Source organism: Hesperophylax consimilis, chromosome 27 (assembly GCF_061612785.1).
Source record: "Hesperophylax consimilis isolate HC1 chromosome 27, BYU_Hcon_1.0, whole genome shotgun sequence".
In the NCBI taxonomy this organism is placed as follows: Eukaryota; Metazoa; Arthropoda; class Insecta; order Trichoptera; family Limnephilidae; genus Hesperophylax; species Hesperophylax consimilis.
Window position 1 is genome coordinate 14042835 of NC_142862.1, and position 13099 is coordinate 14055933.

At 35.1% G+C, this 13099-nt stretch overlaps 1 protein-coding gene across 5 annotated transcripts in view; it reads right to left on the reverse strand.

The window, feature by feature from the left end:
- Positions 1-13099, reverse strand: part of Rbcn-3B (WD repeat-containing protein Rbcn-3B) — a 140718-nt gene that overhangs the window by 30094 nt on the left and 97525 nt on the right. The window lies entirely within an intron of this gene.

A 13099-nucleotide genomic window follows, 5' to 3' on the forward strand; every position in this document is an offset into this window, starting at 1 on the left:
CGGATTATGAACCACAAAAAATTTGCGCGGGACAAATGTTGCCAACGTAAAAACATAGAAACTGCTATCTAACATTTAATATTACAGCGTCATGGCCCCATGTTCAGTATTTGAATCAGTATTTTTTGTAATGGTATCACTCAATTGCCAGGGCTTCTACCAGGGTGCAACTTGACAAATGTAAATTATCTCTCATAGCAAGGTTGAGGATCGACTGATATTTGGGGCTTATGAAAAAAAGATGAGTGGAGATAGTAGGAAGAATGTTGCAAAAAAGCATTTAAAATGGAAAATGCATCGAGAAAAGCATTTAAAATGCAAAATGCAAAATGGTTTTTAGAAAAGCATTTAAAATGCAAAATGGAAAATACCCATTTTGCATTTTGCATTTCCATTTCAAATGGATTTATTTGAAATAAAGTACATCTCTGGATACGATGAATAATAATGTGTTATCTAGTGTTTATAGCCAGGGCCGGACCTACGCAGGCGAGATTGGAGTAGTCCGCTCCATGCGCCAAGGCATTGGAGATTACCTTACACCTAAGTAACAGTTCTAACACATTGCCCTTGAGAATTTTTCACGAAACGGTGCTACACAAAAACACAAATCATCCGAATATTATTGACTAGCTGTACCCCGCCACGCGTTGCTGTGGCTCAGTCTGTCTGTGCAGAAAGAGAAACCATAAAGCGTGTTGCTTGTACGTCCAACAGATGGCACTATTTAAAAAAATATTTGTCCAACAGATGGCGCAGTTTTTTTAAAACAAAAGTTTTTACTAGTCACAGGTGACATCTATATAACATACGTTTATAAAAACACACGCATGTTGGAATGCAGCGTTGTGTCAAAAATTCAAAGCAATCGGTGAAGAAATTTCGGAGATTTAAGATTTTTAACAAACGAAAATTTAATTTTTATTTATGGTTTTGACAGGGGGCATCAAAATTTAACTCGAACCAGGCACCGAATTCAAAGAACAACAAAAAATGCAAAATCGTGAGTAATTTAAGTTTGAAAATTAAATAGCGTGGAAATATTAAAGGTGTTTTAATTAGGGCATTTTAGCGAGCCTAGAAAAAATAAAGAATCAGGTCAATGAAATTTAACCTGTAAAATCTCCTACTTTTCGCTTTCGTTCAAATTTTACGAATTACATCGGATTACATTACATAATGTTATGTTTGTAATGACGTTGGCTGGAGCCCTTTGAAGTCCATATCCCAGTTCGACATATTAGGACTTCCATTAGTAGTGACGGCATTATGAAACATACTAATATCGGTTGTCTGTGATTATGTGCGTGGCGGGAAATAATACTACTACGTAATCTTTGAATTTTCACAAGCGGAACTAATTATGGAAACCAAATGATAAAGAAGGTACCAAAATTATTTTATATTTTAATAACATCTAAAACTACGTTTATATTATTTAAAATATATAGTTAGCAACTTCTTATATCAACCAAGAAAACTTTTCAAATTATTTATAAAGTGCAATAATTAAGTAAAAGTCAATACACTAGACAAAACAAGAATCGCATTTAATAAATCTGCCTATTTCTGACTGTCCTAAAACAGGTTAAACTCCTAGTTGGACAGCCAAAGATCACTGTAATATGTAATATGTCATGTTTTTTTAAAAATTAATAATTAAATAATAAAACACATGTGAAATGGGTATTTATTTTGTTAAAATTTTTGAAAGATGTAAATCTGTAGTAATGAAGCTGAAACCAATTAAAAATGCGTATTAAGCACTTTGTGTCTAATAAAGTAGAGTAAACAAAGTATTTGACTTAATGTCATATAATATTTGTCACGTAAGTTATTGTAATTTACGCGATAGACGCATTTCTAAAGAACTCGTTTCCAAAAAAGCATAATATAGGAATTGAGGAAGCAATCATTTTCCACATAAAGCACGATTGTCAAGGTTTATTCAGCTCGAAGCTCTCGGGCACTGAAAGAAATATAGAGGACGTGTTACGTTCGTCAACACGTAAATACGTTACGTACGTAAAACAAAGTATTTTTGTGTCTAATTATTTAATGCATTAATTAACAACGACCAGGTGGACTCTTACACAAATAGAGTTAGTAATGCTTCATACACGGAGAAAACTTGCTGATATGAAATACTGTTAATTTATTAAAAATCTGGACAAATTATTCGTTTTCCTGTTAAAAACGGGACTGCAGGCCTTTGAAGAATGAATAGGCAGACTTCCCAACAAAGCAACAGTTAAAAGCGATTGTTTTATGAGGACGGCGGAACACGTGTTTACACCAGTATTGATATATTGATACTGTCGCATTCCGTCATGACATTTATTAGGAAAAGAACAAGTCTCCATATATTCTGAATGACTAATATTTTAAGCGGAAATTGGCATACAGCGCCCTCGAGGCGATTTCGCACAAAAACGGCGCCATAAAAATCATCCAAATATTATTATTATTATTCTTTCACATAAGTGCGCAATGGGTACATAATCTATTTACGAGTATGTAGAGGCTACGTTTATTTGTTTTATACCAATCTACAGATTTATTCAAAGATTGATAAAATTTTGCACATTTGACCTTCAAAACAAGAGGAAGGTCACTGTGGAAGTCTGATTAAAAAAATACTCTGTGTAAAGCCCGGGTAACGTCGTGAACTTCAGCTAGTATTAATAAGTGCTTTAAAAATATTTATTCCAAGGTTTTTTAAGTCATTAGGTAATGAAGGGCGGAAGGGGGGGCTAACTGACAACAGAATATAGCAACAATCATAGACTTGTCACCCACAGTAATAACAAAATTTTACGTTGATTGCTTTCGCCAACCAATCGAGGGATCGTAAGTTAAAAAAAGTAGCTCAGACGCACATCTCGATGTCATCAAGTGACGCAGGCGTAAATTGGTAGTATTTTAAATTTTATGTATTATATTGTTAATGAAATTTATACGATTTCCTTTCAGCTACACTGACACAGAAATATGCAGAGGTGAGATGGTAGGCTCGTGAGATAAAAAAGTTGACATGGAAATTTCGGCCAGAAAAAGCAGAGAAAACCAGTGCAAATTTCATAACGCCGTGACTTCAAATAAACACGAAAGATTTTTGCTTTATAATTAAATTGTTCCAGAATAGTAGATACTTTCGGTATAACCTTGGCGAACGACCACCATTAGAAATCGAAACGCCGGCCGCTTGAAATGGCTTGTTAGGTGACTAGATGTAAATAGCCAGGTACTTCAGCCTCATGACATAGCCCAAATTGAATTGTCATATTCCACCGGCCCTAGATGGTTGGGAGTAATTTGACTGCATAAAAAAAATTCTAAAAATCTAAATTTTTATGTGTGCCAAGGTTTTAACTATATTTTTTTTTACTTCTCAACTCCCACAACTCCCACAAAGGAGGACATAAGGGAAAAAAATCCCTCAGGGTCCCTGTCATATATGGGGATGCAAAGGTGTTGGTTATCCTGCCCGTTATACGCACTATACCTTTATAGTTCATAGCTTTGTATGGTATTTCTATACATTTATAAACTCTTTGTTGTAAAAGCGTCATTACAAAATCTGTCAGTAAATAGGAAACGATATTATGTTACGCTAATGAAAATGAGATTGGGACACGAGAAAAGTCGATAGTCATAAATTCTTTAGGCACGCGGTGGCATTCGAAGGACTGTTTTCAGAAATATTATTTAAACGTTTTAAAAGTGCCTTTGACCAAAAGTAAAAGGCAATATTACCAGAAGAAAAGTATTATTTTATATCTCAGCGAAGGATAATTTTAATACCTACTTACTGCTTATATACTTTTAACATTGTTCATGTAAAACGCCACTTCATTTAGCATATAGACCGTAAATTCACCTAACATGCGCATATATTTTAATTTTATTTCAAAACAAGTCAAATTTTATTTTTTAGTTAAATATATATTTTGTCCAAGTATACAGAAAGTACAAAGTAGAGCCAGTAGTAAAACCAGAACAGATGTTTGGAACAGACTTTCCTTTCGTACTTAGTATTTGTTGTGAGTATTTCGCGTCTTGAGAGTATTCCACGTCTTCCGCGTCCCGTGCAATACTCGCCAGACGCAGGCGATGCCATACGTAGTAATGCAAAATCATGTGTTTTTGGTTTGAAAATTTGGTCGCCTAGAAATGTTTCAGATGCTTTAATTAAATACTGCGAGTAGAATACATCTTGGCCTTTGAAATAATCGAGTATTTTTTAGATAAGTCTTTTTATAAGCCCAGAAAAAAATAATGTATAAGGCCTATGAAAACTGCTATAAAGTTCAAAATCTCCTACTTACGAACCCATTTTCGGTTATGATTTTATTGTATAATGTGTAAAATTAAGTTATTTATAAAATGATCGAAAAAAAAAATAGTATATATGCCTGAACATCCACAAAATAAAATAAAATGCACTTTTTGGCCATGTTTTTTTCTTGTATAAATCAAAACAGGTGGATGGTGTTAAGCGGGAATTTGAACCTTATCGCCATCTACGTAAGGGTTGTTATTGATAGCGGCTCAATTTAAAATATTACACGACGTAGTGCATCGCCTTAATGAGAAGAGTGTTCCTCTAATTGTCTACCGCCCCCTTATGGATTTGAATTGTTTTTGTTCGGAATCATACATCGGAAATGCACTCAGAATTTTTTTTCTTAGGAATTCTCTAACCCCCTCTCTTCCTCATAGATTCGAAAAATTATTGTATTGGAATCCAGCACTGAGTGAGCAATACCCCACACAAAAATTCCTTTTGGCATAGCATCACTTGTAAGTAAGTGCAAGTGCGAAATATTAGGGAACATGTATTTGGAATAAGTATTTATACTTACTTGCACAAGTTGTTCCAAGTATCAAGACTAGTACGACTCACCTCTAGTACAAAGGGTATAGCTTACAGGTACATCATATTTCTTGAAGCTAACATAGCTATCGATATTATATATATAAATAAAAACGTAAATATTCGTTTGTTCAAAATCTTAAATCTCTGAAAGTTCTTCGCCGATTGCTTTGAAATTTTGATACAACGTTGGTTTTTTTTTATATCCCTATATTACATTTATGTCATCTGTGAGGGGTAAAAACATGCTGTTTGTCACCCGTGACAGAAAAAAATATGTTTTTTGGTATAAGAGCGCCATCTGTTGGACACACATCCTTTAAAAAACATCAGCATTTGTTGGACGTCACAGCAACACGCGCTATTGTTTCTCTATCTGCACAGACAGACTGACTTCTTTTAACATTCACTTCGGCGCCCAAACATCAAGTAACGACCTGCAGGGAATTAGGTACATACCGCAATTGGGGACATAGTCTCACTGGCTCCAGACGGTTGGGAGCAGTTAGGATTCTTGTGCGGATTCACATAAAATTTTAAAAAAGATACAGCATTATCCAGGAATTGAAGAGGATAGAGTATTAGAAATCTAAGGGCAAACAAATTGTTTACCCGCCATACCCGCCAGGTGGTATCACCATCCCGTCTGGAGCCGGAGGGACTATCGCATCCTCAATTAGGGAGTGTTGTGAGGGTGGAATGGGGTGGGAGAAGGAGATGGGAAGAGGAAGAAGGGGAAGTACAAGTAAAGAAGGACTCAATTGATTAACTCGAAGATATGCTAATGCGAGACGGTAAAACAGAAATTCGCAATACCATTTTTGCTGCACCCGGTTTACGTAATTTCCTTACCAATAGCCTAAGGGCCCGTTCCCACTTCCGTTTTCAAATCGGAGGCGGGTCCCGTTTTAAAAACGGATGCCCTAGTGGCTGTAGTGGATGTATGGAGCTGTTCACACTTGTCCGACACGATTTGATTACGGATCCGACATTTTTTGTCGGATGGCTCGCCTACGCAGCGCGTCCGTTTTCAAATCGTGTCGGAACACGCTCGCTCATAGTGTTGTATGGAGCTGTTCACACTTGTCTTGTCGTCCAGTCGTTCCGGCAGAGTCCCCGCCAAACCCCGACCCCTCCCCACCCGCTCCCTGTCGCAAGGAAGCAGGCACGCTGCGTGCTTGTATTTGGTTATTTTGTTAAGTAAATAAATCAAAACTACAATAATGGATAAGGAAATAAATCCCGAAAATTTAATACCACTGGTCGAAGAAAGAGTATGGTAATATTTTATCTTTAACCAAATAAAAACAAAACACTTGGTGTACACAACTTTTGTACATCAAAATTTTTATTTTTATTTTTTTAAGTTTACTTTTTTTAAATTTTAAAGCTTTAATGAGATGCACGGAAGAGCTTATTATTTTGATAAACACATAATAAAAAATATTTGAGTTGTTATTGTTTTCTTACTTTAAAATATCGATAGCCTTTCTTCAGGACAAATGCACTTTCTCAATTTTGTATTTTGATATGTTAAGTTCTCTGAAACTCATTCCAGTAGATGGTTAAAGGAAGTGATAGAAATTCTTTTAAGCCATTAAGCGCCCTTGAGGTGATTTTTCATGGTGAAAACGGCGCTATATAAATAATCCAATCATTATTATTCTAAAATAATTAAAGAACTTTAGTTCATCACTTCTCAACTCACCAATTAACACTTGGAAAATTCCTACAGAAAATCATTCGGCTATGATTGGGTGTACCCAAAATTTTCTTTTCACTTTTTTCCTTCTTTTTAATAAGTACAACATGACAACAAGAGCTTCATCGTCGTTCATTGCGCACCATTACTGAAGAATGAGCAAATAACATGTTTTTGTTGAATCCACAATTATTTTTTTTCGTAGAGTATGGTCCGTTTTTAAAACGGTAGTGTGAACAGGGCCATTGACCATCCGTTTTTAAAACGGGACACGCCTCCGATTTGAAAACGGAAGTGGGAACGGGCCCTTAGTCATTCCGCGAAATATTTCTCAAATTTCTGTGGGTCTGCAGGTGTAAAAAGATTGTCCGTTGGTGTAAGAACGCTGGATTAGACAATGCCATAGTAAAAAGGTTAAAGATTAAATATTATAAATAGAAAAACACATCTCAGGCAAAATCCAGTTATCCTTGCATCAAGTGCAAAATGTCCATTTAAATAATTGTGAATAGGATTTCATGTAGGTTTGTTATTATAGCGACTATTTAAACATTGTACATACATGATATTAAATACATGTATAGTAAATTGTATTTCTTAATCCTCCTCACTAGGGTGACCTGTGCTGAGGCGGACTAAAGTTATTCATTTCTGTTTTATAAGTTTTCTATGTAGTTTTTAATGTTTTTTTCATTAAGGCGAAGCTTAATGCTAAATCACTATTTTGATTAAACTTTATAACGAATTGGTGTACATTATGAAAACCAAAAAATATGCTTTAGTTACATTGAAGGTTTTCCTATCGTTTAGCTCGAGTATAATACAAATAAAAAATAAATTACTCGATAATAAATATAAATGTAAACTACTAAAATATTTTTTAAATAGAAATGTATGAACGCGTAAAGGAAACAAGCTTTTTAAAAATACGGTATTATAGCTAAGATTATCTGTGACAGTTTCACTTGATCAAATTTTTTTGCTTTCTTATAAAATTATTTACAAAATAAATAAAAAACAGTTTTGTGCTTGAAATCGAACGAACCTGCAAAATATGGGATACCAAGAATATATACATTTTTGGCTTGTAACTTCCTCTTAATCTCTGCCAGATTTGTATTCTATATTTGTAATTCAAAATTTTCTATTCGCTTTATATCAGGGGGAAAGATGTTGTGGAGTTTCGTCGCAAAGTAAGTATAATTTCTTTGTAATACATATTTAATAATAGTGTGTGTAAACAGGTGAACCAAAGTTCTAAGAGACGCTAAATAAGTGAGCCTCGATTCTCGACGAAGTCATTCCACTCGGACGAGTGTTTCGAGCCACTCGTTGTTCGAGTGGAATGAATTTTAACGTTTGTCGCATGTAATTATGTACCTTCCACGATAGACAAGAATATACTTTCGATGGCGATTGCGAGCGGCCTGGAGTGGAGAATCGATACCATGGTGAAAGACTACGATTCCGAAAATTTGCTAGAAATAGTATTTTAGTTGTATATTAGTAAACTTAGAAAAAAAATGAAAAAAGGGATAGATGAATATTTGTAAAAGGATGCCATTTTAATTGTTTTATGTGAATCCACACGATAGTCCCAAATACTCCCAACCGTCTGGAGCCAGTGAGACTATGGATCCCAGATTGGGGTATGTTGTGAGGCTGAAGGTAATGGGAAGGGGAAGGAGATGGAAGAGGAAGCTGGGGAAGCACCTGGCTACTAAGATCTGGCCACCAAACACGGCCATAGCCATTTCAAGCAACGTTTGAATCCTGAATTGTGGTATTACACCAGGGCGATATTGAGAGTATATTCCACTCTGGAACGTTCCGTAAATATACTACTTATATAAGGTTTTACAATAAGAGGTGTTATTTTGAATAGCCCGCTATTTCGGTAGATGTTACTTTTCAAGCTGTCATTTTTTGACATTTGACAAGTAGAAACTACGCCATTAATAAAAATGGAACGATACACGCTTCAACAATGCAACAAATGTAATATAATGTGTATTTGTTAGGTTAGCTGGAAGAAATAGGATGTAACCTATAAGCTTTACCCTTTGTACTCTGTATTTTTCAATAAATATATTTTTAAAATTTTAATTTGAAGAATTGAATTAAAAAAAAAATTGAATTTTAATTTGAAGAATTGAATGACCCGTCCTAAGTAAAATGTTTGAGTAAGAAAAAAAACACTATTCGACTTCAAAAAAAAAACCAAATATATGTAGGTACTGGAAGATCGAATCGTCATAAATGGGAAAAAACATTGACTCGTCTCTGATCTAATTTTTTTCCTACTATGAGACTCAGAATCCCGTGTGAAACGTGAATAATATACAGAATACGTCATTTATGTCCGAAAACCTGTATTTTAGAATCTATTAATAAAGTGGGATTGTATTACAATATATTTTTTAGATAACAGTCACTAATATGACCTGACACCTGAGAAAAAAAGGATGAAAAAATTAATTATTCACGTAATGCGTCCCAGCGAGAGCTCGTACTGACTTCATTGACGTTCGACTTTTTCCTACTTACGCGTCTCATTGGAAAACGAAATAGACAGAAGATACTATATAGTACGCAGTGGCGGCTCTTGACTTCGGGTTTTCTAGAGTGTTAATATAGCAAAAAAATGGCATTATTGATGTTGTTGTAGCTGAAAACAATTTTTTTATGTTTTCAGAAAATTCGATTTTTTGTTGAAGATTTTCAGGAAATACCAGTTTGGCCGTGCACGGATTTCCTGAAATTCTATAAATAATGCCATTTTTTGTTATATTAGCATTCTAGTACACCCAAAAGTCACGAGCTGCCACTGCTAGAAAGATGTCTTTTAAAACGTAAATATTTTGATTGTTTATTGGTTTGGCTGAGGATTGAACCTTTCTTCCCAGGGACCGCAGTCAACCGCGTAACCGACCTTGCCAGATGCCGATCGTGTAGGACTGACACGTATTTCGTATATTAACTGCCGTAATTTCATCCGTTTTCAGAGAAATGCGTATATACGTCCAATTGTGTGTATGTGATTGACACCATCGGATAGAATGCATTGTGACCGACAACGAGTTTATATGCCGAGTTTCAGCTCGATCCAATATCGGGAAGTGGGTTAATTCCGCTTCCAAGATTTGCATGATTTCATTACCGAAAACAAAAGTGAAATTAAAATAGATGTATTTAATCCATCTTGTATCATACGTATCCAGACCTCCAGAATATTTCAAGAGAAATCATATTTACGCCAAAATCACAAGAACACTCAAACCCCGAAACCGCTTGATACCGTGTCGCCGACACATTTGGAAATCTTTACATCAAAATAACTCAATCAAATGATGTATTATATGTGATTAATCAAGATAATTACATAGCAATATAATAGCAGAACCTGAAACACATCTAAAAATAACCATCAACCACCTCACTCGGAGCCGCCAACCTACGAAGTGACCTCCGCCTAGGAAGCAACTCAGTATTTACATGGACCCCCCTCTCTACCACCCGGAAGAAATTCCATGATGGCCGCCGAACTTTCGACCAATCACAGCACGGCATATCTCTTTAGGATTCTTATCAAACATTGATAACGAAATTCAATGCAACTAATTGTGATAACATCAAGCTCAATTTACAAGAAAATGATGGAAGATTCAATCCCGGAATAAATATCAACACGAAGAAATAATTATATGCTAATATAATGACATAAAAAATCATACCTAAATATGTTTGTTGCTCTTTGGGAAATGTTCAAACCAAAGATATTTAACTTCAAACCCAATATGAAAATTTGTATAATTTTATCAAACAATAAATAAACAAGACTGGGGGAGATGGTTTTGGTAGACTGAACTGACTTGGTTAAAGGTATCATATTAAAATATAACGTTCCTCTCAACAAGATAATTGCAGAGAGGAAAAATACCTAACCACTTTACTCCTCACGAAAGAGGATAGAACGCCTCCGAGAGGGTTCGATTTGAAAACGTTCTATAAATAGAGAACCGAATTCCATACAAAGTCAGTACAACAACTACCTCTGAAAGGGAATCCTCTCTCCTGAAAAACCATCTCCAAGTCTCCAAAGTCTCAAGAATTATTTTCAAGTGTTTTTATTCAGTAGTAAATTCAGTTTTTTGCCAGTAATAAATTATTTTCGTCAGCTCAGATCTGGAAATAAATTCCTCTCTGATCGTGGCTTTAAACTCCACTACAAGCCTCTTCAACATCTACCAAGACTGAAAACGCTGAAAAGTGTACCCAGCTACCTTCGTATCTACAGTTATTGTACGGACGGTATATTGTCTCGTACACGCCTTGAAATTTTTACACAACATTGCATTCGAATACGCATGTGTTTTTATATACCTACAGTGAGCCCGGGCAGACGTTGTCCTGCCACAGACCGCCTATTATGTAAGAAGTTCAAATTTGTGGTTGTATGTGCTTTTGGATGAGAAATCTGAAAAAAATAATTTTCTTTGAAAATTTTTTTTTTGTATTTTCGACAATAGCGCCACCTATTGGGTCCAAAACTATCCTATATTTCAAGCTGGAATCAACCATACTCATTCACAAAATTTCATTGTAATCGGTTGGGCGGTTTCGGAGATTAGCGTGCACGAACACAGTGACACGTGATTTATATAAATGTCAAGTATGACAGGTAAAAACGTGTTTTTTTTTACGTAAAAGCAACTACGCACTATCTGCACACACATATTGAGCCACAACAACGTGTATCGGGGTACAGCTAGTTAAAAATAATATCATATGCGTTATTTATTTCATTTTTTTTTAAAGAAAGACAAACATTCCCGGGTTACGAATAACCTGACAATATTTGAAAATCTCCAACTACCACCACAGTAACCTGAAAATGTTGCTTGTGTTGTGATGGAGGACTTAGCCAGCCGAGGAATTGAACACACTACGCCCGAGTGAGACCCAAGCGCGATGTCAACTCGGCCACCGACCGGTCAAATCATTTATGTAACTTTTTAAAATAGTATTATAGTATATTTTCACTGCGCTTTAATATTTAATAATATTTGGCTAATTTATATAGCGCCGTTTTCGTGAGAAATCACCTCAAGGGCGCTGTAAAGACTTTAGACAGTAAGATACTCTCAGTATCGCCCTCGCGATATATCAACATTCAGAATAGCGAAGATAATAATAATAATGATTGATATTTCTTTTTTATTATTTGTATTTCTTGCTAGAGCAATCCCGATGAGTTACAAAACTCATTGTAGGACGAGAGGAACTCAATACATAGGTGGGAGTTAAGAGGTACTATTTTACATTGGTATTTGATATCGGATATTTTAAATCCAATTTTGAAAAAACACAATAAAAATTATTTTCATTTTTATTTATTTTTTGGAATAACTTTATTGAGTAAAGCCCACAGACATAAGAATATATAGACTGGAAATTAAAGGTGAGGGGTAAAATCAACTGTTGAAGAACGAAGGGGGTAAAGCTGACTGTGATTCGTCAATAAATCAATCTGACAGTATATAGGCATCTCGCATTATAATATCACCATTTAGTTCTTAAAAGTAAAATCTGCTTTTGAATGAATAGACATTTTTACATGGGAGCGCAAATTACTCGCCACGTTATGAACAAATTTGCGAAGTCCAAATTCGGCAAAAAAAATTTCTTCTATTTTCAGAGTCGAATAATTTGTTTACGTATTTAGTTAAGACACTTTTATAAGTGTTCATAATTTACTTCCCAGTAACAACGATGCGCACACTTGAGAATCGCTACAATCGACCAGATGTATCTCGATGTGATAGTATATGTTTCTACAACTGATTCATATTATACGATGTGAATAAGCTTAAAATGATGCTTACATATGGAATGTAATACGACAATTGGGTTTATTCTCTTTTTCACATCTATTTTTACAAGTTTTCATATCACAAGCCACTATTTTGCCGTGTTATTTCATAAAATGCCTCGACCATAGCTCGACGCTAGTTCGAACAAGAATGATGACGTCACATTCTCAAGATTCACGGGAAGCCATACGCGAGCCCAGCCGGCTCCAATGGAACCGGTATGGGAAGTGGGGAATAATACGCTTTTAATCACTTAGGGCAGGTCTACTAATATTCATATGTCTATGGTAAAACCTCAAATTATAACATTTAATTATTGAAGACAATATTAGCGATTTCTAAACGAAAATCAGAAAAGGATACGAATCGTATGTATCATTTGCTGATTTTTCTGTTTCAGATTTTCGTTTAGAAATCGCTAATATTGTCTTCAATAATTAAAATTATTTTCTGTTAAAATATTATTTACCCGGGTAGGTACCTACTTTATAACTTTGTCGGAATTTGCCCAGAACAAACAGAAACCATTTTGAAAATGACACTTAAATTCAAAGCAAATCCGAGTTCTAGAGTTCATTGAATCGGAGTTACAGATATACAGCCTAAATCAGTATTTTTAATTCGTGAATAGGGAATAAGGCATGGTTA